Source organism: Oryctolagus cuniculus, chromosome 19, assembly GCF_051225735.1.
Source record: "Oryctolagus cuniculus isolate XC-2025 breed Fujian yellow rabbit chromosome 19, ASM5122573v1, whole genome shotgun sequence".
In the NCBI taxonomy this organism is placed as follows: domain Eukaryota; kingdom Metazoa; phylum Chordata; class Mammalia; order Lagomorpha; family Leporidae; genus Oryctolagus; species Oryctolagus cuniculus.
This window is the reverse complement of record NC_142885.1, coordinates 19,848,448-19,875,419: the sequence shown is the minus strand read 5'-3', so window position 1 is coordinate 19,875,419 and position 26,972 is coordinate 19,848,448. Positions and strand designations below refer to the sequence as shown.

At 40.5% G+C, this 26,972-nt stretch overlaps 1 pseudogene across 1 annotated transcript; it reads right to left on the bottom strand.

Moving 5' to 3' along the window:
* Positions 1–23,907: 23,907 nt before the first annotated feature.
* LOC149120386 (splicing factor, proline- and glutamine-rich-like) lies at positions 23,908–26,461 on the bottom strand (annotated as a pseudogene). Its single transcript, XR_016226303.1, has 2 exons — positions 25,421–26,461; positions 23,908–24,907 (listed from the first exon to the last, which is right to left on the bottom strand). The product of XR_016226303.1 is annotated as a splicing factor, proline- and glutamine-rich-like (transcript).
* Positions 26,462–26,972: the final 511 nt, after the last annotated feature.

Sequence of the window (26,972 nt, the reverse complement as noted above, 5' to 3'; positions counted from 1 at the left end):
TAATTAGGAAATATGGATTGAATTGAAAAACATTAATTTGATATGCAACAAATTTAAAAACTGAGGAAGTGCTTATAAATTATTTATTTCTACCTGCTCTAGTTATAAATGGAAAAATGATGCATAGTGTGGCAGGATTTTTCAGAAGTCTCAAAAAGTCCACACAATTCTAGGTCTTAAGGCAATTCTAAAGCTTTGTCATTTGGTTACAGAAACTTATATATTACATTTGATTAACTCCTTTAACATCTACTATCTATCCATGATCTTTTTACAGGAACAACATTTCCCTGGACATTGTGGTCATCTGGGTAGTGAACCTGCAGATGGAAGATATGTCTGTCTACTTGTCTGTCTGTATGTTTATCTATCTACCTACTTACCTATCTCCTCTCTCTGTAACTCTGAAGTTCAAATAAATAAATAAATCTTTGGGGAAGGGGAAGGAAAAAGTGGAGCAGATATTGTGGCAAAATGGGTTGAACAGCTGACTGCAACACCAGCATCCCAAATGAGCACTGGTTTGAGTTCCAGTTGCTCCACTTCTGATCCAGCTGCTTGCTAATGTGCCTGAGAGGGCAGCTGAGGATGGCCCAAGGACTTGGGTCCCTGCTGCCATGTGGGAGACCCAGATGGAGATCGGGGTTATTGATTCAGCCTGGCTCAGCCCTGGCCATTGTAGCCACTCGAGGATTGAACCTGTGAATGGAAGATCCTTTTTCTAGTTTCTCTCCCTCTCTATATAGCTCTGTCTTCCACATAAATAAATAAATATTTGAAATTAAAAATAGAAGAATTAGAAAATACCTCTATTTAATTATGATACTAAGTATTGCTATGAAAACTAAGACACACAAGCAGACTATTTGTTACCCAAGAAGCCACATTCATCTGATGTTAAGAGCACAACCTCTGCCACTCACCTGCTTATTCAATCCTACTTCCTTCGTTTCCTGACCTTTAACCCAGAATCCATGTGAAGATGGTTAAATTAAGTAAATAATTTAGATAAATGCCCGCATATTGTAGGGATTCAATGATTAATTGTAAACTATAACCTTTAAGATAGGACTGTAGCCTAAGGCCTTAGTATTTGGAAATAATACATTTGATACAATGAAGAATTAAAAACTTTTAAAAAATGGGAAAAGTTTGTTCTTAAAATGAAACTCAGTCTAAAATATAAGAAATTTAGAATTCACACAATGGATAACTGTGTTCTAATTCACAGTGAAAAATAGATGAGCTCCTACAAGGACCTGTATGTTATTTTCTGCCAGCCCACAATGAAACAGAAGGTGTAGCTATGATTTCCAAGGTCCAGTGGCATCCAGAGATGATTTTTTTCCCTCTGAAAGGTTTTTTTGGAAAGATTGATGAAATATAACTAATCCTAGTCTGCCCAATTAACTGGAATCAGTATAATTGTTTGTGTGTGAGTGACTAAGTATGAGTGAGTGTGTGTATGGGTGAGTGTGTGTATGAATAAATGTGTATGTGTGACTGTGAGAGTATGTGTGTGTGTGTGAGGATGTGTTTGTGACTGTGTAAGTATGGGTGACTGTATATGAGTGTGTATGAGTGTGAGAGTATGTGTGTCAGGATGTGTGTGTGTTTCTTCTCAAAGATTCCCAGTAAACAGATACATGGATTTACTAAGAAGAATCACATCATGCCTAAATGTTAGAACATACAAAATACTATAACTTGTACTCTTAAATGATTTTTAATCAAGACAAATTTACTAAAAACACTCCTTAGCCCATTCTTTAAAATATTATGCCTTTATTATTTACTAGGATGTATAACTTTCTTCATATGGAGGGTTTGAGAAGCAAATAGCTCAGGTATTTCTTTTTTATTTCTGGACGATTAAAAGTCAATAATCTACCTATTTATTTCACTTGCCTTCACAGTAGAAACTGTAAATTATAAAAATAAATAATACATAAAAGTAATGATATAAAAATAATCTTAAAATCTGAGACAACCAGAGTTTCCAGCTCAAGTATTAAACAGCAGTTTGCTTGCATCTGCTGCTGGAAAGAAATGCCTTGTGATCATTCCCTATTGCAGTGGCACTGGCAAGAAAGATCATAGTCTTTGGGTGAGTCTTCTGCAACAGATTTCTGATTGCCTTTCTAAAAGGACTTCCCCAATATAAGAAGTCAAAAATCACAGAAGTTCCATTTGTAGGACACTGCTTAGATACCCTTCACAGATAGAATTCTGTTCACATTGAAAGTAGTACTTGCTTTCCAAAAAAAGTAAAATCAGCCAAAGAAAAAAAAATCAGTGCTCTTCAATAAAGTCAACTTGTGTACAACTTAATGATTTCCTCAAATAACAGGGAAGCTCTGATGTAAACATGTTTGAGCAAAATAACATGCAAATGACAAAGAAAAGCTTCATTTCCCAAACTGTGTAAATCATATCTCCATTGTCTTCTTCATCATTATTACTATTACTTTATATAGGGAGAGGCTGTGTGCAGGATGGAGGAGAGAGAGAGAGAAGAAAACATTAAGTGACATTTACTTAGAAAACATACTGAGGCTGGCGCCACAGTGCACTAGGCTAATCCTCCACCTGTGGCGCCGGCACCCTGGGTTCTAGTCCCAGTTGGGGTGCCAGATTCTGTCCTGGTTGCTCCTCTTCCAGTCCAGCTCTCTGCTGTGGCCTAGGAGTGCAGTGGAGGATGGCCCAAGTCCTTGGGCCCTGTACCCACATGGGAGACTAGGAGGAAGTACCTGGCTCCTGGCTTCAGATCAGTGCAGCGTGCCGTAGCGTCCATTTGGGGGGTGAACCAATGGAAGGAAGACCTTTCTCTTTCTCTCTCTCTCTCTCTCTCTCTCTCTCTGTGTCTAACTCTGCCTATAAAAAAAAATGATACTGAATGTGAGATCCTATGAGAGGAATGAAATGATCATAAAAAAAAATTTCTGAGTGTAAAATGTGAAGAATTGCTGGCCTAGCCTGTGCAGAGTACACAAGCAAAGAAAGTTGGTAACAAGACTGGTGAAGGCAGAATGGATACAGTAGCAATGATTATGAATAACAGCAGAAGAGGCTTGCATGTGGTGCATAAATGCCTTTCTAGAAGAGAAAGAAGAAGGTGAGGTCAGAGGCGCTGATCCTAGTGCATTTCTTGAACAAAGGAGGCTATGACAGGCAGTGAGTGTAGGATTGGCTTATGTGTGTGGAAAAGTGGGAATGGGGGATTGACTATCTTGCTGAAATAGGAAACTCAAAAATAAAGTATCTTTTTTTTTTTGACAGGCAGAGTGGACAGTGAGAGAGAGATACGGAGAGAAAGGTCTTCCTTTGCCGTTGGTTCACCCTCCAATGGCCGCCGCGGCTGGCGCGCTGCGGCCGGCGCACTGCGCTGATCCGATGGCAGGAGCCAGGAGCCAGGTGCTTTTCCTGGTTTCCCATGGGGTGCAGGGCCCAAGCACCTGGGCCATCCTCCACTGCACTCCCTGGCCACAGCAGAAGGCTGGCCTGGAAGAGGGGCAACCGGGACAGAATCCGGCGCCCTGACCGGGACTAGAACCCGGTGTGCCGGCGCCGCTAGGTGGAGGATTAGCCTAGTGAGCCACGGCGCCGGCTAAAAATAAAGTATCTTTTAAATACCATTTGATACTATCGTCCCTTTTAGAAATGTGTACACATAGTATATACCCTATGGAGAAAGTGTGATGTGTGACGTATGTGACATGTGACAATCACAAGTAGTTTGCTTTACAATGTGCTATGAAATACACTAATTAATATGATATACTACCTATCCAGAAGTACCTTACAATCAAGTTTTGGATAGAAGTGACTTAAAATTAACCATAAATAATTATAAATAGTAGTCCTTGGGGTACTATCAAGCTATCATGCGTTAAGGGTTAATACTTTGGGATACATAACCTTTTTCTTTGCTAGACCAATTTATGGGAAATAGCAATGATAATACCATGAAGTGGGTATTTTGTTAAGCAGTTAAGAAGCTGCTTGGGACACCCACATTGCATATTGGAGGGCTTGAGTTCAAGACCTGGCGCTGCCTCCAATTTCAGCTTCTTCTGACTCCTATGCTGGGAGGCAGCCCCATGTGCTTGGGGCCCTGTCTCCTACATGGGAGATGGAGTTTAAATTCCTAGCTTGAGGCTTTGGTTTGATCCAGCCATGCCTACTGTAGGCATTTGTAAGTGTATCAACAAATGGTAAGTCTTTTTCTCTTTACCTTTCAAATAAACAAATAAATAAAAATTTTAAACAGGAATTTTAATTCTGTTATTATGTATGCATTTCAGAGACTAACCTGAATATTATGTTAAACAAATTTTCCTAGGACAGTAGCTTTAACTGAAATCTGATATATTTTTTAAAAGCCAAATTTTAGATTAGATACAAAAAAATTTCTACACCTACTTCTAATTTCTCCCAAATGGCATATGAGTAAGTTTATGTGAATGTAAGTAAGTTTATGTGAATCTGAAGATTTCACCTTGCAGATAATCCAAGGGTACTGATTGTGTATTGGATCAAGGCACTCCATCCAAATCCATACTTTGATATTTTTTCATATGTCATATATCATGGCTCATAACTTTTGAAATATCTAATAAGTTTTTAGAATTCTATACTAGATAGAAGATAGCATTTCATTACACTGAGGGGGGAAATGAACTGGGATTGTACATTTTTCTTGTACTTAACATGTAAGCTGCCACTCTCAAAAAGGGACATGATTTGTTCCTAAATGTTATTTACCAGCATCGCTACCCTTGCATACACACAGCACACAGAAACACGAGTAAAGCACATCATTTGTTTCATATGGCAATAACTGTCAGAGTAGAAAATAAATCTTAGTAGCCGTACATGTTTTTAAAGTTTTGCACTGATTAACCAGAACTCTGGTTAAAATTGGTTTGTAATGGGCATATTTTTGCTTAAAACATTTACAGATTCAGAAAAGAAGAATGACTTGGGGGAAATAGCAGAAGGTTTGACACCTGAAGACTTGAGTTGAAAATCATTGCAATTTACCACTTCCATGGTCTTCTAAGCCAATTCTCTTTTCAAGTTCAGATTCCTAATCTATAGAATCCATGCATGATTGTTGCAAACAGAAAATTGAGAGAATTTAAAGTACAGATGTGGGAGAGAGAAAATAAGTTTAGTAATAACACTTACTATTGACAATATCAAATAAAATGTACCATGAGTGAGATTTAATTAACTGAAAACAATTTTTAAGGATTTACCTTAGTTTTTTTGATAGGTAGAATGACATAGAGAGAGGGAAAGACAAGGAAAAAGACATCTTCCATCTGCTGATTCACTCAGTAAATGGTTCACTCCCCTCAATGGTTGGGCCAGGCCTAAGCTAAGAGCCTGGAACTCCATCCAAGTTTCCCATGTGGGGAGCAGGCAGGACCCAAGGACTTGGACCATCTTCTGCTGTTTTCTAAGGCACATTAGCAGGGAGCTGGACTGGAAGAAGAGCAGCCATGACTCGAACTGGGCTTCAAATGGAATGCAGGCTTTGCAGGTGGCAGCCTAACCGGTCACACCAAAATGCCGGCCCCTCAACTGAAATTTTTACTGACACATTTACTGGTATTTTAATTCCACTTAAATCACTTCACTGTCACTTGACATGTAGCATTTAGTAAAATGCATCTTTCTTTTCTTAAAAAATGAAATTCATTTTATAAAGGAGGTGATGCTCTTTCTACTAATACATATTTTTAAAAATTTGGCTGTGCTCACAATTCCTTTGGCCTGTCAGTTAGGGTTAGGTATGCTTGCTTTTAAGAAATAAAAGTGTTTTAGCAGTTCTGAGTGTTTTTATTTCTCTCATACTATCTTTTTATAGCTCTGTTACTAAAAACTCCTCAAACTGAAGTATAAGTCAGTTTTTAAACATAATTTAATGACATTGTCATCTACTTTCAAAGTAAGTCAAACTAAAAATGTTTATATATATTTTATGTATGTGTGCAAATAATTCAGGGAAAATGAAATTAAAAGATAAGTTTCTGGGTTGTGACACAGTCTCCTTCTGCAGCACCAGCATCCCAAAACACCAGTTCGTGTCCCAGCTGCTCCACTTCTGATCAAGCTCTCTGTGGCCTGGGAAGGCAGCAGAAGATGGCCCAAGTGCTTGGGCCTCTGCACTTGCATGGGAGACCTGGAAGAATCTCCTGGCTTCGGATCTGCCCATCTCCAGCCATTGCAGGCATTTGGGGAGTGAACCAGCAATGGAAGACCTCTCTCTCTGTCTGTAACTCTGCTTCTCAAGTAAATGTATAAATCTTTAAAAAAAGTAAAAGTATAATCTGAAAAAGTACTTTTTCTATGTAATTTATTTTCAATAGCATTTATTTTAAATGCATGATAACTTCCTAATCTGAAGAAAGTAAGCCTACATTTGGAATATCTTTCTGAGCAGCCTTAGCTATAGAGAAATATGAAGAGAAATTTTGTTGTTAATCATTGTATACAAAATAAACTTGAATGTTTATAATTGCTACCTAGTGTAATTTAAATATATTGATATAATCACCTCTACCTCTCAAATAAATGTTTTTAAAAAAGATAAGTTTATGTCAGTGTGAAGAACGTTTAAAACTATATACACTTTTTAAATAATATGCAATTTTCATGAACTTTAAAGATTTCCAACATGCATAGCTCCAAATCTTTTGTACCCCAAAATAAAATTACACTTTAATTCCATTTTCCATGAACCTTTTGAAATCCTCTCAGATTTATAGTTTACATATTTTAAATGTTTTAAATTGAATCATCATTTATCACAGATGAATTTAGTCAAATGTATGCAAGTTTTTTGGTACATATATAAAAACACTTCTAGAATTTTGATCATCACTCACTAAAGAAATTTCAGAATCCTCTTTATTTAAAACTAATTTGTGTGGTGCGGAATGGGGAAATTGCTCTGACTTGTACAATTGGCCACGTTCCATGGGACATGTTCCCTGCACACAGGAAATTTCAAAGCTGAAAGCTAAGATGACGTCAAACAGCTCTTGAACTTCTGGAAAATTTAACAGCTGGCTACCTGAAGCCCCTATTAACCTGTTCCAGCACACTCAAGACTGCCACACTTTACTATTTAAAAAACAAAATCCTGGTGTTCAAAAGCTGTCATACAATAGTTCATAGTGAGAACACGTTAAGAGAGAAGTTTGATGAGTCTAAGAGGATAGGATTACTTCTTTCACAAGTGATGCTAATGATCAGACACTAGTATTTAGAGTGGTATTCTTTTTTTTTTACATTTTAAGCTTTTATTTAGTGTGAAAGATGCATAGGAGAGTGAGGGCTTTATTTATAGGAGAGAGAGAGATCTGCATTCATACCAAGTACCAGGAACCAGCCACGTGGAAGATCATCCAGGCCAGGAAGCATAGTGCAGGTTGGCCCAAAGGCCATGTGCCCTGAAGGCACAGGGCTACAGCCAGCCCCCTACTGGCAAGAGGCCAGGGTGACAAAAAGGAATAAAAGGGGGGATAGACACACTGTGTCACAGATTTTTAATCCATTATCAAAGGGGAGTGGCTAATTAACCTGATTGGCCAGTGGGTGCTCAGATGTGGCCAGGTAGGGGCATGAGGTCACACAGGGGCATGGCAAAGGCATGGTCTTCCAGCTCACAAGCCTAATCAATTTTAACCTGTATGCCTGTCTACTTCATTTCCCCCTCAGAGACTTCATCCTTAATCCTAAGGGAAGTTGATAGGTGTGGAATCATCTCTTCTGTAAATGCTTCCTGCTTATGGGGGCATAGTGCAGGCCCTGCCTATCCAGGGTCTGGAATTCTCTGCATAGCCTATCTAAGAAATTCGCTTTGTGAGCTGGAGCAGTCTTGGTCATTGCCAACGTCTATGTCCTCTGCATGGTCAGTTACTCCCAGAAGTTGAGTTCTGAAACATATATAAGTTTGCTGATTAGCATAAACAAAACTGGAACAAAACCAATTATAAGTGGGGTGCCCCTTAAGATGAAAACAATGTATTTTTCAGATTCCCAGATAGTGGGTAGTGATAGGTTACCCTTATGTAGATTATAACCCATTTAGCTTGAGTATAGAGAATTATAATAGAATAACTCATTAGGTAGCTTTATCATCAATAACAGTTCCTAGAGATAATGAAGAAATCCAGGTACAGCATTTTTGCCTTAAGGTACAGCAGTCTTGATGTGACAAAGGCAAAACTTTACTTATCCTTATTGCTTTGAAGAGGTACTAAGGTCTCTGATTGTCTTACAGGAATAATCAGGCATGTCTTTCGCATTCACCTGTGAATATTTAAGAGGCAGAAGTTTAATCCTAATTTAATGGAGGCAGTCATGCTCAGTATCACCTGGTAAGATCCCTTTCATTTAAGATGAAACTGATCTGAAGAGAATCTTCTTATGAATGGTTTGCTCAGGAATTGTTAATGTTGGAGTTTTTGTTAAAAAACTTCTTGATTCCTTGGAACAGCTTTTGTAGCTCCCATGCCCAGCACATTGTGTCTATGTCAGAGGCTTTTTAAGCAAGCACAAGGCTTAGAATCCAATTCCTGGAATCCATAACAACTTTTGTAGCTACACGTTTCAGTACAGAGTCTGCATCAGGGCCTCTTTAAAGCTGTATACAAAAGCTTAGAATCCAAATCTTGGAATCCAAATTCCATAGAATCCTGTCATCAGCAATTCCCAATACCTGAGCTTTTAGTTAGATGCTCCTTAATTCTCTGGAACAACTTTAGCAGCTACACTTTTCAGTACAGAGTCTGCATCAGGGCCTCTTTAAAGCTATATACAAAAGCTTGGAATTCAAATCTTGGAATCCAAATTTCACAGAATTTTGTCATTCTCAGAAATTTCCTCAGCTGCCTTTAAATAGCTGACCCTATGTTAAAACATATGAGATAGAAATTTCACAGAGAGACATGTATACAAGATTTTCCATTTGAGGTACTTAATAAACTTTAAATAAATACCTAAGAATACAGGCAAAGGAGCTTGACACTTAGCCACAACTAGAACTTATTGATGCATAATATCACACAATAGCACAAAGTAAATCTTTGGAATTTTTTACCATTAATGTTAATACTGTAGCTCTTTTGAGAATAGAGGTAATAGAGGTCCTACATGGGAAGTTAGTACACAGTGACTCCTGTTGTTAATTTAACAATTAACACTCTTATGTGTGACATCAGTGATCACCTGAGGCTCTTGACATAACTTGCCTAGGCCATGGAAGCCTTTTGAGTTCCACAAACTCCATCAGTATTCAGACAAGGCCATAAGCAAAGTGGAAGTCCTCTCCTCCCTCTGGAGAAAAGTACATTCTACTTTGATGAACACTCCTTTCCACTGGGGTCTCACCCAGGGAGGTTCTCCACATAGGGACACTTTTTCCACGAGTGCCCTGGATTTCCTTGCCTGAAATGCTCTTGTGGGCTTTCTAGCCAGACTAGAATGCCTTTAGGGGTGATTTTGAGGTCACTTAAGGAGATTGCCACTCTGTGAGTCTGCTGTAAGGACTCCCTCCCATGTTGGAGCATTCACTCCTTTTTAATTTTATTTACTATTAGCAGTTAACACTTAATCCTATAGACATGATCACTTTAAAACTTAAGATGTTAACATTACCATCTAGCCCAAGGGGATTTGCAATCCCATATCAAGTTTTAAACTGTACACTTAGACATGCTCAAGCTGACTTACCTCAAACGGTAGAGTTAGAAACATACCAGGGGATTCCAATTCAATCCCATCAAGGTGGCATGTACCAATGCCATCTCACTAGTCCAAGTGATCAGTTTCAGTTCACAATTGATCATAATGATAGGACTAAGAGCCAAAGGGAGCACATAAACAAGACTAGTGTCTGCAAATACTAGCTGATAGAATAAAAAAGGGAGAGAACGATCCAACATGGGAAGCAAGATACACAGCAGACCCATAGAATGGCAGATGTCCTAAACAGCACTCTGGCCTCAGAATCAGCCCTTAAGGCACGCGGATCTGGCTGAAAAGCCCATGAAGAGTATTTCAGGCATGGAAAGCCAAAACACTCTGGAAAAAAAAAAAAAAAAACCCTAAATGAAAGATCTCCGCGAGTGAGATCCCAGGGAAAAGAACAGGTCATCAAAGAAGGAGGTACCTTTCTCTGAAGGGAGGAGAGAACTTCCACTTTGACTACAACCTTGTCTAAAAATTATCAGAGTCAGTGAACTCAGGGGGCTTCCATAGCCTTGGCAACTCATGACAAGAGCCTAGGGTGATTACTGAGGCCATAAACAAGAGTGTCAATTTGTTAAGTCAACAACAGGAGTCACTGTGCACTTACTCCTCATGTAGGATCTTTGTCCTTAGTGTGCTGTACATTGTGATTTAATGCTATAACTAGTACTGAAACAGTATATTTCACTTTGTGTTTCTATGTGGGAGCAAACTGTTGAAATCTTTACTTAATGTATGCCGGATGCTTGCCCGCGAGAGTCCAGCATAGTAAAGACACGATCGCTGCTTACTCGGTTCTCATGGAACTTTATTCATCCAGATGCAAGGCAAAAGAAAAGTAGCCAAGCCCCCTCCCACTATACAATCCTATCCCCATTATATACCCTAGGTTCCCCTAGCAGGACGCTCCCAGCCAATGGCAAGTCTGTTCACATGCAGTCCATGCAGGCACAGTCCAATCAAGTCAAAGGGCACATAGTGTCTCAGGTCGAAAGTTCATCTTGCTCCATCGGGGTTGTTTGTGTGTCTTCAGGACATCCTGTGGTTAGCACTTCCTTGACTTGTTTTTCTCAGCAGCCAGCACTTCCTTAACTTGTTTTGCACAAGTTGTTACAACAGGCCATGCAAACAGCAAAGTGAGGAAGTTCCCACAGGTGGCCAGCCTGCGGTTCCCCACAATGTATGCTAAACTGATCTTCTGTATATAAAGAGAGTTGAAAATGAATCTTGATGTGAATGGAAGGGGAGAGGGAGAGGAAAAGGGGAGGGTTGCGGGTGGGGAGGGAAGTTATAGGGGGGGAAACCATTGTAATCCATAACCTGTACTTTGGAAATTTATATTCATTAAATAAAAGTTAAAAAAAAACTGTACCCTTAGAAGTAAGTCTATAGGAATGTATGCAGAGCTATACAGCTTTACAGTCTTTGTAGAACCTGAGAAAATAAAAACAGACACAGGTCTTCATGAGCTTAATTATTCTTAGGCATTTTACATGGATACATTGCATTAGCTATAATTTCTTAATCCCATCTAGTCGAAGGGCTTCCCAATTATTAAGTGTGGATCTGTCATGGAGTCTCCAAAGGAGCAGATGTAGAACTATCCATAGTTAAATCACCTTGTTGGGCCAGTGCCATGGTACACGGAGCCGGCATCCCATGTGGTTGCCGGGTTCTAGTCCTGGTTGCTCGTCTTCCAGTACAGCTCTCTGCTGTGGCCCAGAAAAAGCAGTGGAGGATGGCCCGGGTGCTTGGGCCCTTGCTCCACATGGGAGACCAGGAGGAGGCACCTGACTCCTGGCTTTGGATCAGTGTAGCTCTGGCTGTTGCGGCCATTTGGGAGGTGAACCATCAGATGGAAGACCATTCTATCTGTCTCTCTCTCTCACTGTCTGTAACTCTATCTGTCAAATAAATAAATAAATTCTTTTAAAATCACCTTGTAACCTGGGGAGACAGGAGGTAAATAGGGCTAAGCTTTGGCCCAGTTATATCTCTGATCATCTACCTTAATAGGTAATCTGACATCTCAGAGCTACTATACCTATTATAGAGCTTAATGTATAAAATCACACTCAGAGGGAAAAATAAAGAAATAACGTAGTAAAATCTCATTCAGAGGTGAAAATAACAAACTAACATAATAAAATCCAGCTCAGAGGTGAAAGTAACAAGCTAACATAATAAAACATGATTTAATATACATTGCTCTATTAATCAGGCATGTAGCATGTGGTTGGTCATGGGGGCCACCACCTTGGGGCAGTCTGTTGCCCATCTTACTATGAGGGTGGAAGTTCCCATGGTGGGTCACCATCTTGGGGCATAAGTCCCACCCTCCACATACAGTGGTATTCTAAAGTTCATCTGTAGTACTCAGAACATTTTTCTGAGTCATTATTTATACTTCTTGCTGTGTTGATCTGACAAAGAATCCATTGAAATATATAAATTGCTCTTATGAAGCCATGGTGTACAAAGAAAATCCTCAGCACTGTTGTACATAGTGAAACATATTTATTTTTAATCATATGTAACACAAGTGTACATGCGTTAACAATTGCTACTCATAGATTATTGGGATATCCAGCAATGATCACCACATCCAAATGTTTTGTTCTTCAAATTAAATAATAGATATGTCCATCCCAAAGCACAGAAAAAAATTACAGCACAAAGAACTTCCCTTTGAGATCTCAATATTAGAATGTAAAAGTAGAGAAATGGTTTCACACCAGTGGGAAGAAACTACACATTTCTCCTGATTGTAAGAACATGTTTCTTTCAGGATAGATATTGGAATCATTTATAATAATTCTACACTGGTGTTACTTGAGGGATTGGCAACTCAGCTTTGGAAGTAATAGAGAATCCAAATTGACAAGACTCAACTCAAAAGAAGCCTTGCTCAAATCTCACTTGACCACACTTTGAAGCACTGTACAATGTAGCTGAAGCGTACAAGTACCTGCTCTCTAGAAAAGAGCTGTCTTACAAGGGGTGAACAGAAGGGAAGTTGCCACAGGAATACACAAACACATCTCATCTTCTGGGTAGTGTGCATGGGTATTTTTGAGTAGTCAAGTTTTGTGTGTTTCTACGCATGTACTGTGGCATTCCTAAAGATAAGTTTTCCTGCTTTATACCTAATATTAATTACAATATCAAGGGGAATCTTCCCTACTGCAAAACACTAAACATGAATAAGAATGTTTTTATGATTAAACTCCCTGTTAGTAGCCACACAGCATAATTAATCTGCCCTGCAGCTCTATTGTGTGGTGATAGCTATGGGAATGAAAATGGCAACAGCCTTGTCATTTTGTTTGCTACCTAACAGTTGTAATCCCTCTATTTTCTATATATTGCCAGCTGCATAGATTCCTTAAATGGCCAATGTGATAATATCCAGGGAATCACTTTATAAGTTGTCCCATAAATAAATATGGAACTTCATCTGAGAAGTGTCTATGGCATATTGGAAACATATTTTCACAACACAGTTGTACTTTATTCCAATTCTTATATCAGATTAAGTGACATCCATTCTCTATTTTCATCTCTCTCACATACTTACACAACCAACTCCTTCTACTCTGGAATATACTATCCCTCAATTGAGGGAGAGGCTCCTCTACAACACAGAAGAATTAAGTGTGAGGAGGTATGTCAAACTTGGTAAAGTTCAAGCCACTGAAGGCCTGGAGTGTTAGAGATACTGTTCCTTACTTGATTATATTTTAATGCCTTTATTTTGAAAGAGCTCTGTTATATACTTAGCTATAAAACAATGGCACATGAAAAAAGTACTGCATGGAACATGATAAGGTTTCTAAAATGAAGAGTTGTATTATTCAAAATTGTATCTAATAACAAATTTGGCAAGATTGCTAGGATTTTTCACTGAAAAAATCACACAGACATACAACTACAGTCCAGAGTATGAAAAAATGATGAACGAATTAGCAAATCTGTGTCCATCCTTCCTTTTGAAGGTAGTAATTTATTTCAATGGCATTTTTTCTTTATATTCCATTATTCTCAATTACTATATTCACTGTGTTCAAGTGCTTACTTCAAAATGTATTTGCCACATTAAATGAAATTCTTAGATAGTATACCCGTGTATCCAGTGGGTTTAAATGCATATGCATTGAAAAATAAATATGGCATATGTATTTGTCACAATAAATAAATCATAGGTAAAGCTTACACTTTCATATTCACAAATAAAACTCAACATTTTGGGGGAAAGCTTTAATATAGGTATTTAATTTGTTCTAAGAAAAAAGTTTTTTTCAAATTAGGAGAAACATTGAGATTTCTGTTCAGAAAAATGAATAATCATGCAATTCTCATAAATCTTTAACACTCAATCATACACAGAGTGGGTGTTAGAAGAACATTCTCAATGATAATATTTACTTATAATGTAAGTTTGCCTCATGAGCTCATCAGGACAGTGTCTCAAAGACATCCCGTACTTTCAAGATTAAATGGTAAGGCTGGCACCGTGCCTCAATAGGCTAATCCTCCTGTGGTGCCAGCACCCCAGGTTCTAGTCCCGGTTGGGGCACCGGGTTCTATTCCCAGCTGCTCCTCTTCCAGTCCAGCTCTCTGCTGTGGCCCGGGAACACAGTGGAGGATGGCCCAAGTGCTCGGGCGCTGCACCTGCATGGGAGACCAGGAGGAAGCACCTGGCTCCAGGCTTTGGATCAGTGCAGTGTGCCAGCCGGAGCAGCCATTTGAGGGGGGTGAACCAACGGAAGTTAGACCTTTCTCTCTGTCTCTCTCTCACTTTCTAACTCTGCCTGTCAAAAAATTTTTAAAAAAGATTGAATGGTAAAATTGTCCAGACATGCAGTTCAAGAACAGATTTTAGTAAATTCTACAGCTAAGCTCAAAAGGCAAGGGTCTACTTTGATGGTACTATTTCTTTGTCTTCTCATGTTACACTATTTCCTTTCCTTAGCAATCTTACGTATTCATGGAAATCCTCAAGGATCATATTCTAGGTTCCAAAAGGTAAAGAGAGGAAGCTCAATTTTATGGAACATGAAGCTAAAGCTGCTGTGAACAGTCCCTACATAGTAGCGGAACTTTCTAACTGTAGGAGCCAACAACAACAAGTTATGAAAAATTTCATTACTGCAACTTTCCCAAAATGTCTAGAATGTAAATTTCTCATTTTAAGAGATAACCATTTAATACAACATAAGACTTTGAAATTTTAATCAACTTTAAGAAAATAATCAATTTTCCTAGGATTACCATGAGTGCATTAGCTCGTCTTATAAAGAAATGACTTCAGAATTATTTTATTTTTGATCTTCTCATTTTACAAACTGTTTTGAAGGGCTCATAAGACAAACTCAACTAATGGAAGCAGAATAATATCATAAGAATGTCTTTTACTCACTTGTTGAAGTAAGGGAATCTAGTCTTCAAAATTGTGACTATTAATTTGTTGATTGCATCAGGCTAGAGATACTCCCATGGCATTCAAATCCTTCCTTAATGATGTCTGCTATTTATTTTAAAAATCAATTAATATTAATTATGTCATGATATAATATCATTATATTTATATATCAATATGATTGTAATATTTAAGAAGCCATTAGGACTAGGTGTAATACTTGCTCTGCTGAATTATTAACAGCATAACTAATGAGTATTCATATAAAAAACAGCTACTTTGAAAAAGAAAGCTGTATTAGCATTCTTTAGTTGAATAAAAAGACAAGTTTGAGCCATGCACTCCAGATGTGGGGATCGTTTTGTTTCTTTAAAATGGAGCCAGCTACACATGGACAATAATTGGAGAAAGAAGGAGAAATCACATTACCAGCCTTTGCAGGAGGGACTGTGCCCCCCTTTTTTTGGAAGCTGCATCATCCTTACTGGGACAGAGGCAGACATGTCAGGCCAGAGAACTGATCTGGGTCCTTCATTGTCACTCTTAGTCTTACATAAAATTGTCTCCACATTCCATAGAAATGCCACAGTTTTTCAGGAAAAATACAGACCCGAGACAATAGTTTATTTTGGCTGGAACTACAGTTCCCAAACTGAAGAGTTACTGCCAGAAATAGAAACGAGTTTGGAAAAAAAAAAGTTTCTCTAAACTGAGATGCAGGAAAGTGCTCCTGCATTAATTCCCTGGTGCTCTGGGACCCCAATCAAGGGTCCCTTGTTAAGAACCTCTCAAAGTGATGAGTCACTCAGGGGAAGCGGGAAGCTTTGGGTCTGCAGTCTACTTACCAAGGGAATTCCCTTTTCCTCAGGCACCCCCTTGCCAGCAGAGGTATAAAAAGGCAGCAGCAAGGCCTACCTGGTGATGATGAGGCATTGCCCAAGTGTGGGCAGCCAGGTCATTCACTCACTAAGGCACAACCGCCCTGGGCTCTGGGCAGGGCTCTCACAACTCCTTGAGTCCCCCAGGCACCTGCTACTCCTGGGCTTCCCCATCTTTGTTTCCCTGTACTCTTTCCTTAAGCATGGAACTGCTCCCCAGGCTGATCTCTAGGATTCATCCCCATGTCTTCCACAATTCGCCATTGTCAACATGTTACTTACCATATGACTTCCACTCAACCCATGTTTATTGAATATTTGCAGTGGGAGGTATTCTGTTCCTCACTAGGAAACTGATGAGTAAATAATATACCATGTGACTTAATTAAGTAGCTTATGGAAGTAGTGGGCTTGTGTTGGGTAGAGGGTGGGGTGTTGGGGGTATGGGGAGTGGGGGTGGTACAGGAGGGCAAATCATGAACAAGGATAAAAATAAGTTCATATATATCTAGTAACATCAAAGTACTGATTGAGTGACTGAAGAGAGATGCAAACATCCATTGGTCATCAAAGAAGAAAAAGGCACATACAACTGGGGAATCATGAAAAGCTTTCATGAGCAGATCAGGTGTACCACGGCTCTTAAAGAAAGGACAGAGCCTCTACAGTGGCAGAAAAGGGCTTTCCAGGTGACAAGAAAAATAAAAGCAAAAAAACATGAGCAGGAGGCATAAAACAGTATCTGGAGTACAAAATACAGATGGGAGCTATGAGAAACAGATTCCGGAATGATAGGTTAAGGCCATGCAGGGCCTTGAATGAATGGCAAGCTGAGAGAGGCAGTTGTTTGTGAGCTAAAAAAGTGTTGTCACAACAGAGAGGAAAGGGGATGGCAAAAGTACAGGTGTCCAATCTAGGGAACCATGGGCCCTGAAGACTAGACAGGGAATGGTGATGCTGACAAGCCATCATGAAGTCAGGAATGAGCTGAAGTCCAGCAGAGATTCCAAAATTCCGGAAAGAGCAGGGCAGAATCTCTCCGAAGGGTTTGCATTCTTTCCACTATTCTCCATACCCAGTGGTTGATCAATCACAATAGTCTGTGTAAGTCTCCTTTGAGATGGCAAATACTGAAGTCAGAGTTAGCTTCTTGTGCTGAGATCACTGCAATAGCCTCTTAGCCCAATTCACACTTTTAAAACCTGTCATCTAGGAACTTCCCAATTTGCTTTTAATCTATCATTTTAAAAAGATTACTTGCAAAGCAGAAAGAGAGAGAAAGAAAGAGTGACAGCAAGAGCTCCCAGCTGCCTCCTTAAATGCTTATGATGCCCAGACTGGGCCAGGCCAAACCCAAGCAACTCAATTACCTGAGTCATCATCATTGCCTCCAAGAGTCTATGCATTAGCAGAAAGCTGAAGACAGAAGCCAGGTGTAGAACCCAGGTACCCTGAAATGAGGCCTGGGTCTATTAACCAGTAGGCTAAATGCCCACCCCTACTCTACCTTTTAAAAAATGTCTTATTGTCTCATGGTAAGTGCCATATGTACAAACAATAGTGATCTCATTACTATAATTCAAGTACATTCCAAACCAATTTCATCTCCTGTGAATGTATTATTCCTAAAATTCATAAAGAGCATATCCAATGTTCAGTAATGGGGTGGGGGCCACTGAGGGGCTACAAAGATGAATAAGAAATATTCCTTCCACTATAAGCTCAAGGAATTTTGGGGGAGGACAAGGAGACAGAGAGAGAGAGAGAGAAATAGTGGGAGAAATGTGAATGGAATGAGAGAGGGATTGGGAGATGGGAGGGGTGGGGGTGGGAGGGAAGTTATGGGGGAGGAAAAGCCATTGTAATCCATAAACTGTACTTTGGAAATTTATATTTACTAAATAAAAGTTAAAAAAATAAAGTGAAAAAAGAAATGTGAATACCTATGATTCTCTTGTTTGCATTTTTCCATGCCATGAAAATTTTGAAACTGTAGTTGTTTTGAAAGCAATCGAAGTGGAAAGATAAGTAAACCTGTAGTGGAAGGACTTGCACTGTAGTCTGAGAAGAGGATACAGGCTCCAAGGGAAGGGGCTTGGGAACCAGGACTTGGGACAGAGAAACCAGGATTGAGGGTACATCCAAGTGAACAGAGGGTGGAGATGCAGCAGGTGGAAGGCACTGGGACACTCACTTGCTCAGCTGTGAGAAATAAGGATGAGGAAGAAAGAGCAGAGATGAGGCTGGGCCAGCCTGGGAGGATTCTTTAATTCCCATGCTGGGTGTTTGCTCTTCATAACGGGAAGCCTGAGGTGATTTTAAAATAAGTGGGGCAGAAAATTGGCTTGAATCGCTAATTCTGGTATCTGTAAATGAAACATGATATACTTCCCCTCAAGACTGCTATGAGAATCTTCCTGCTTCTGTGACATTCTGAGAATTGCTTCCTGTTCAGAGCAATTAAAGTCAGCAATGGATTTATATATTGTGACTCTTGTATGGCAGGCATGGAACAAAAATGCTATCAGTTCATTGTGGCACAATCTTGATGGCCAAAAGATAGCAATATATCGTCTCTGATAAAGTGGCAATAAGGGCATCATTTCCATTCCTCACTAAAGTGAATTCTGTAATAGTGTATCATTTCTGCAGTGCTGTTGATGTTGACACAGGAATAATATCTCATCCCTGCACAGTTCTTTTTTATGTACCAGGTTGTGGTTGGTTCTCTCAATCCTTCATATGTGGTGTAAGGGAATTAAGGCCCAGGGGATTCAGTAATACATGCAGGGTTACACAGCCAGCAAGGGCTTGTTTTAATCCTGAGGAATCTTGTACCAGATTCTGTTTTTAATCCACACCAAGACACACTATTGAAAGAGACACAGAAAAAGAATAGAGCCCCGAGCAGCATTCAATAGCTTGTCCCTTCCCAATCTAAAAACATCTAACATTATGTGATTTCAAAATTCTCAATGTTTTTAACTACACAAGTGGCCACATAATTAATAGAGCTACATCATTACCTAGCAATTTTCAGTCCCTTGTAGGATAATTGAATATTGACAAGCATCTCTTGGGAAGTGGAATTGTCTGGAACTCACTCAATGATTCATTCAACTTCTTCCCAGTCTTAGATTCTTTACCAACAAGGGATCTAAACATCTGGCAAAATTCCAAAAGTAACAGAAGGTATCTTTCAATATGACAGGGCATTAGGGCAGAAATGTTTTAAGCCTGTAGGTTTCTCATTAATTACTTTTTTTTGTTTTTACTTTCCTGAAAATGTGTTTTTGAATAAAGGTGTGCCTTCTTATGGTTCAAAAGAAACTGTTTGGTGCCCCAGGTGTGACTGCACTAAGCTACCTTTAGGATGCCCCTTTAGAATTGAGTGTCAAAGTATGAAATTCCAATGTAATTACTCATGCATTCTGAACACTCTCATTAAGTAATTTAGAATATTTTCAATAAACCTATACAACACAAAGCCATGACATATATGGTGCAATATCTTTTGAAAGCACAAGTCATGGGAGCTGATCTCTTCTCAGCCAGAAAAAGTATTTACCATTTTGAAAACATCAGAGACACTCCAGATTGGAAAAGAAAGTATTTACTAAGAGAGTAAAGAGTACCACAGTCCATCTAGTTAAATAAACACATGTGATTTTTATATGTACGAATACTTTTATTTGGAGATAATCATTGATTCACGTGCAAGCTTCATTTTTGCAAGTTCTCGATTTCTGTCATTGTAATCCTTTTAATAATGTTATTTAAAAGGAATCACATGGCATCATCCTTCTGGAGCTGGCTTTTCTCACTCACTGCAGTTCTCTAGAGATTCATCCAACTTGTGTCTGCATCAACAGCCAGCTCCTCTTTAATTGCTGAATTTGTTTAACCAATTGTCTGCTGGAGAACATTTGTACTGTTTAAAGTTTTTGGTTATTATGATTAAAGCCACAACTTCTTAAACAAATGTATTTTAAATATAATTTTCATTTCTGAAGTGAATGTAGGTTTTTGAGTCATAGGATAGTTGTACATTTAGTTTTGAATTTTTTTGTGATTATTTTTTGAAAGGCTGAGAAACAGAAGAAAGAGTTGACTACCCAAATTCCTCCAGTAACCAGAGCATTGAGAGTTGGGAACTCAATCCTGGTTCTCTATGTGGGTGGCTGGAATCCAACAATTTGATCAAACACTGCTGCCTCCACATTCCACCTTAGTAAGTATTTATAAGATACATGCAAATAAATAAACAACAAAAATCTATTACAACAATAACAACAACAAAAAGCTGGATTCATCCTTCTAGCAAGGTATTTTGCAAAGCAAACACTTTTAGATTTGAGAAGTCTGATATCTCCTTCCTTCTTTACTTCCTTCCTTCCTTCCTTCCTACCCTCCCTCCCTCCCTCCTTCCTTCCTTTCTTCCTTTGAAAGAGAGTTACAGAAAGAGGCAGAGATGCAGAGACAGAGAGAGAGAGAGAGAGAGGTCTTCCATCTTCTGGTTTATTCCCCAAATAGCTGCAATGGCCAGAGCTTAGCCAGGCTGAAGCCAGAAGCCTGGAGCTTCTTCCAGGTCTCCCACCTGAGTGCAGGGGCCAAAGCACTTGGCCTCTCTCCCACTGCTTTCCCAGGCACATCAGCAGGACTCAAACTGGCACCTATAGGGGATGCCAGCACTGCAGGCTACAGCTTTAGCTTGCTGAGCCACAGCACTGGCCTTTCCATTGTTTCTTTTACAGATCATGTTTTTGGTGTAAAGTCTGAAAACTCTTTACCTACCTTTATAAATCTAAAATATATTTTCATATTTTATTATACATTTCAAAATTTATGTTCTGACTCATTTTGAGCTATTTTATTTATTTTATTTTTTATTAGAGAGGCAGAAAGGCAGAGACAGGCAGGCAGACAGAGCTTCCACCTAGTCATTCATTCTCCATCATGTCTGCAACAACTGAGGCTGGTCAGGCTGAAGCTTGGAGCTAGCAATTTTTCCAAGTCTTCCAAGTGGCTGGAAGGAATCCAATTAGTAAGAAATCACTGCTATTTCCAGAGTGTGTATTAGCAGGAATCTGAAATTGGGAGAACTGGGACTTGAACCTTTATTATGCTATTCACTCTGATAAGGGATGTTAGTATGCCCAGTGACATTTTAACTACTACAACAAATGTCTACAACTAGAACTAATTTTTGCATGACATGAGAAATGCTTTTTTGTTCATGGTTGTCCACTTGCCCTAGATCACTTGTTGAAAAGATTGTGTTTTTTATTGCTTTTACATCTTTGTGAAAAATCAGATGGGCTGTGGCATAGTAAGTAAAGCCACCACCCACAGTGCTGGCATCCCATATGGGCATCAGTTCAAGTCCCTGCTGCTCCACTTCCAATCCAGCTCTCTGCTACAGCCTGAGAAAGCAGTGGAAGATGGCCCAAGTCCTTGGGCCCCTGCACTCACATGGGAGACCCAAAAGAAGCTCCTGGCTCCTGGCTTTGGATCAGTGCAGCTCCAGCCATTGCGGCCAAATGGGGAGTGAACCAGTGGATGGAAGACCTCTCTCTCTCTCTCTCTTTCTGCCTCTCCTTCTCTCTCTGTGTAACCTGCCACCATTGCAGGAGACCTGGTTGGAGTCCTGAGTCCTGTGTTTTGTTGTGGCCATTTGGGGAAGGAGCCACAGTATGGAAGATTCTCTCTCTCTCTCTGCAACCCTGCCTTTCAAATAAATATATAAACATCTTTTAAAAAGACAAATCTATTTGATGAATTTTAAACTGTTCATTTTCTTTTTTATTTAACAGACAGCAAGATTAGAGAGAGAGAGAGAGAGGGAGACAGACAGACAGACAGACAGACTCTTCCATATACTGTTTCACTCCTAAGATGCTCACTGTGGCTGGGGTGGACCAGGCTGAAGCCAGGAGTCACAGGTGCAAATGAGATCTCTCCCATGAGTGGCACAGACCCAGCTATGTTGAGCCATCATCTGCTGCCCCCTAGAGTGCACATTAGCAGGAAGCTGGAATTAGGAGCAGAGCCAGGACTGGAATGTATTCACTCTGCTATGAAATGTGGGCACCTCAACTGATATAAAAGCCAATAGGCCAAATACTCACCACTTAGTGCAAAAAATGTAAAATGTGTGCGAACACACGATTCTCCAAAACTTACGTACAAATTTCAAAAAGTTTTTACACCCAAATAAACTTATCATTTAATCTGCTTTTCTACAAAGTATTCTCATGCATCTCACCATTTACAATATTTTGGTCTTCTTTAATTTTTATCAGAATTTTGTAATTTCAGCCTTCAATTTTTTTGCGTTTTGTATTTTTTTCAAGCTATAATAAATGGAATTGTGTTTTAGTTTTAGAGTTCATTGCTCTAATTGCTTGCAAATAATAACATAATTTTTGCATGTTTATCTTGTAGTATTTTTTTGGTAAATGGTTTGTCATTCATCTGCAAATAGGGAGAAGTTTTTTTCTTCCCTTTTTTGTTCCAAAAATATTTATTTCCTTTTCTTGCCTTATTGCACAAGCTATAACTTTTATTTTATTTGACAGGTAGAGTTATAGACAGTGAGAGAGAGACAGAAAGGTCTTCCTTCCGTTGGTTCACTCTCAAAATGGCCACTACGGCAGGAGTCAGGTACTTCTTCTTGGTCTCCCATGTGGGTGCAAGGGCCCAAGCACTTGGGCCATTCTCCACTGCCCTCCCGGGCCACAGCAGAGAGCTAGACTGGAAGAGGAGCAACTGGGACTAGAACCCGGTGCCTGTATGGGATGCCGGTGCCACAGGTGGAGGATTAACCAAGTGAGCCACGGTGCCAGCCCCACAGCTATAACTTTTAGTATTATGCCAAGTAAGAGTGATGAAAGACGGCATCTTTGCCTTATGCATGGTTTCCATGGAAAGCATTAAGTATTTCATGATCAAGTGTGTCAGCTCTGAACTTACATTTCTTACCAGGTTGAGGAAGTTCCCCTCCACTCCAGGAATATGCCTTGAAATTTGTCAAGTAATTTTTCAGCATCAGTTGGTGTGATCATGACAAGTTTTGTTTTTGCTTTTACATAGTGAATTTTTAAGTATTGATTCAGTCTTGTGGCCCTAAAATAAACACTGCTTGAGTACAGTGCACAATTGCTTTATATTATGAATTTTATTTGGCAATATTTTGTCAAGAATATTTTTTTTGACAGGCAGAGTGGACAGTGAGAGAGAGAGACAGAGAGAAAGGTCTTCCTTTGCCGTTAGTTCACCTTCCAATGGCTGCCGTGGCCAGCACACTGCGCTGATCCAACGCAGGAGCCAGGTACTTCTCCTGGTCTCCCACGGGGTGCAGGGCCCAAGTACTTGGGCCATCCTCCACTGCACTCCCTGGCCACAGCAGAGAGCTGGCCTGGAAGAGGGGCAACTGGGAAAGAATCCGGCCCCCCGACCAGGACTAGAACCCGGTGTGCCGGCGCCGCAAGGCGGAGGATTAGCCTAGTGAGTTGTGGCGCCGGCCAATATTTTGTCAAGAATATTTTAAGTGTTCTTGGTATATATCTTCTCATATTTTAGCTTTCAGCCTACATTTATCTTCATATTTAAGGGGAGACTCTCATAGAAAACAAAAAGTTGGTTCATGTTTTGTTACCTATTCTGCCAACTTCTTTTTTTTCAATATTGTAACTATTTTTTCTATTTATTTGAAGCACAGTAAAAAAATTGGTACACTTTGGAAATTCAGTGGCACAGGTACACTGTTGTAACTTGAGGGACATTACACAGTTAAAAAAAAAAACATTAAGAAAGGAAATAGAAAGGAAAAAATTTTTTCTCCTGTTTCAAACACTGCATTACATAATTTTACCTGCCCAAACAGACCATTTACAAATATTTGGTCAATAAACTGCTAACATCCATAAAAAAGGTAGCTTTCTTACTAAAATGCTAGAATTTAAAAGATCGGTATCTAAACAAGAAGACAAAAACAAATGGAATAAAAGCCTAAATATCCCATCTAAAATTGGGGCTTTTTGTTGGGGCCTTCATACTCTTCTCTCCCTCTACCATATCCTGCTGGAGTTCCAGGCCCCATTCCTCTAGGACCCTGTCCACCCACAGGCCCTGCACCTCCCTGTCCAAAGCACTCAGTACGCATGTCGCTTCCCATCATGGAACCACTCATGGTTGCTCGTGGAACTCCAGGGTTAGCTTCATAACCTATGCCACCACCACCACCTAGAGGTGAAAATTTCTGGCCTCCTGAACCATAGGGGTCTCCCATCATCATCGCTCCTCCACCTCCCATTCTCATGTCTCTTTCTCTTGGATCCAGGTAGCCCATAGGACTGTAACTTTCCTCCCTTTGGCGTCTCATTTGTTCTTCCATCTCATGTTGATGAATCATCACCTCTTCCTCCTTTCTATATCGTTCTTCCTCATGCCTCAATTACATTTCTTTACATTTCTGCATTTCTTGATTGTGAAGTTCTTCCATGTCTTAATTCTTCCTGATGTCTCATTAGATCTTGGCGCAAAAGATTTGCCTGATGCTCAAGATAGGCATCTTCCATTTCACTTTCCAATTTATCTTTTGCATCCTTCATATTTTTTTCAACTTGTTCCCTCTGCTGTTTCTCCATTTCATCCAAAGACTTCCATCGCTGAGAGTATTCATATTCAAACGTGCCATGCTGAGCAAAGTGTGGAGGAGTTTCTCTCTCCTTCTGATACATCGGATTCTTCTGTGCAAACTTCTCAGGAAGACCATCTTTGTCATCTAACTGTTTGAGTGGTTCCACAATGACTGGAAGAGGAGCTGCTGTCAGTAAGAAAACACCTTCACGAGGTACCTTTCTCTGAAGGGAGGAGAGAACCTCCACTTTGACTATGACCTTGTCTAAATAAGATAAGAGTCGGTGAACTCAAAAGGCTTCCATAGCCTTGGAAACTCATGACTGGAGCACAGGGAGATTACTGATGCCATAAACAGGAGTGTCAATTTGTAAAGTCAACAACAGGAGTCACTGTGCACTTACTCCTCATGTAGGATCTCTGTCCTTAATGTGCTGCGCATTGAGATTTAATGCTATAATGAGTACTCAAACAGTATTTTTCACTTTGTGTTTCTATGTGGGTGCAACTGTTGAAATCTTTACTTAATGTAGGCTAAACTGATCTTCTGTATATAAAGAAAATTGAAAATGAATCTTGATGTGAATGGAAGGGGAGAGAGAGCGGGAAAGGGGAGGGTTGTGGGTGGGAGGGAAGTCATGGGGGGGGGCCAATGTAATCCATAAGCTGTACTTTGGAAATCTATATTCATTAAATAAAAGTTAAAAAAAAAAAACACCTTCACTACATCATTCAAATGCTTTTCTTGCTGTTGGTTTTGAAGCAAATTCAACAATGCCTTTCCCTGTAGATCTTCCTCTATCATCCACAATTACAACGGCCCTTTCAATAGGGCCAAACTGGCTAAAGGCTTCTTCGAACAGTTCATTGGAAACATAAGGTGAAAGATTAGGAACGGACAGGGCGGCAGTGTGGGTGGCAAAGCTAACTCGAAGATGTCTACCCCTCATGGGCGTATCATCAAGTTCAGCTTTGGCGATTTCAGCCAAAGCTCTAGATTCAAGTTTAATAAATCCGAATCCTTTGCCTCTGTTGATAAAAACTTCTCCTGGTTCTCCGTATTTAGCAAATAACCCTTTGAATTCATCTTCTGTGATATCAGCAGGTAGATTTCCCACAAACAACCGACAGCGCTGTGTTTAAGTTTTCTCTCCAGGCCTCCTCAACAGAGACAAGTTGGCTTTAAATCCCTCGGCGACCTAGACCTTCTCCTCGCTGCGGCCGCTGGGTCCCCGGGGCGGGGGCCCTGGTAGTAGGCCGGTGATGCCGGCGGCCCCCGCGAGGTTCCTCGCCGCCTCGGTGGCCACCGGGAGTGCTTAGGCCTGGGCCGCCGCCAGGCTTTGGCCCACCAGGCATTTTGCCGCCTTTGGGCCCCCCGGGGCCTGGACCCTGCTTAGGCCCTGGACCTGGAACTGGGCCCCCTGCCGGTGGAGGCGGCGGGCCCCGGCCTGGCTGGGGGGGGGGGGGGGGTTAGTCGGGACCCCGCTGCTGGGCAGCGCGGGCGGGGGCGCCCCCGGCGGGGCCGGGGTGGGACCTGGCCCCGAGGAGCCCCGGTGGTCGGTGGAGTGGCCGGCGGGGCCGAGCCGGAGGCCCGCGGCGCGCTGTCTACTCTGGGAGCGGGGTCAGGTCCCTAAGGAACGAAACGCTTGCAGGAGTCCGGCTGCGGCTGATGCGGAGGCGGCTGCTGGGGCGGCGGGATCGGGGGCCTAGGGCCGCCCGGGCCGAGGCCCACCGGGGCATGGTTCTGGTGGAGGCCCATGCTATTTCTGCGGTCAGGGGCGGTGGAGGCAGAAGTGAAGATGCACAGGGAATCTGGAGGCCACCTTGCTTCTCACAAAATGGTGAATGACACAGGCCTCTGCCAACTTCTTAATTTCAGCTGGTGTACATTTAAACCATTAATATTAATGTAATCATTAATTAAGCTAGAGCTAATGCCTGCCATGTTGTCTTTTTATTTTCTCTTTTTCCTCTGTTTTTCACTTTCTTCTATTTCTCCCAACCATTGTTTTTGTTAGTTGAACATTTATTTAGAATTCAATTTTGGCTTGTCTACTGTGTTTCTGTGTGTCTATTTGTATAGCTTTCAAAAAGATATATTTTACTTATTTGAAAACCGGAGTTACAGAAAGAGGAGAGACAGAGAAAAATTGTGATCTTTCATCGGCTGATTCACTTCCTAAAAGGCTGCCAATGGCCAAGTTGGGCCAGGCTTCAGCCTGGAGCCTGGAACTCCATCTGGGTCCCACATGAATGGCAGGGGTCTGAGC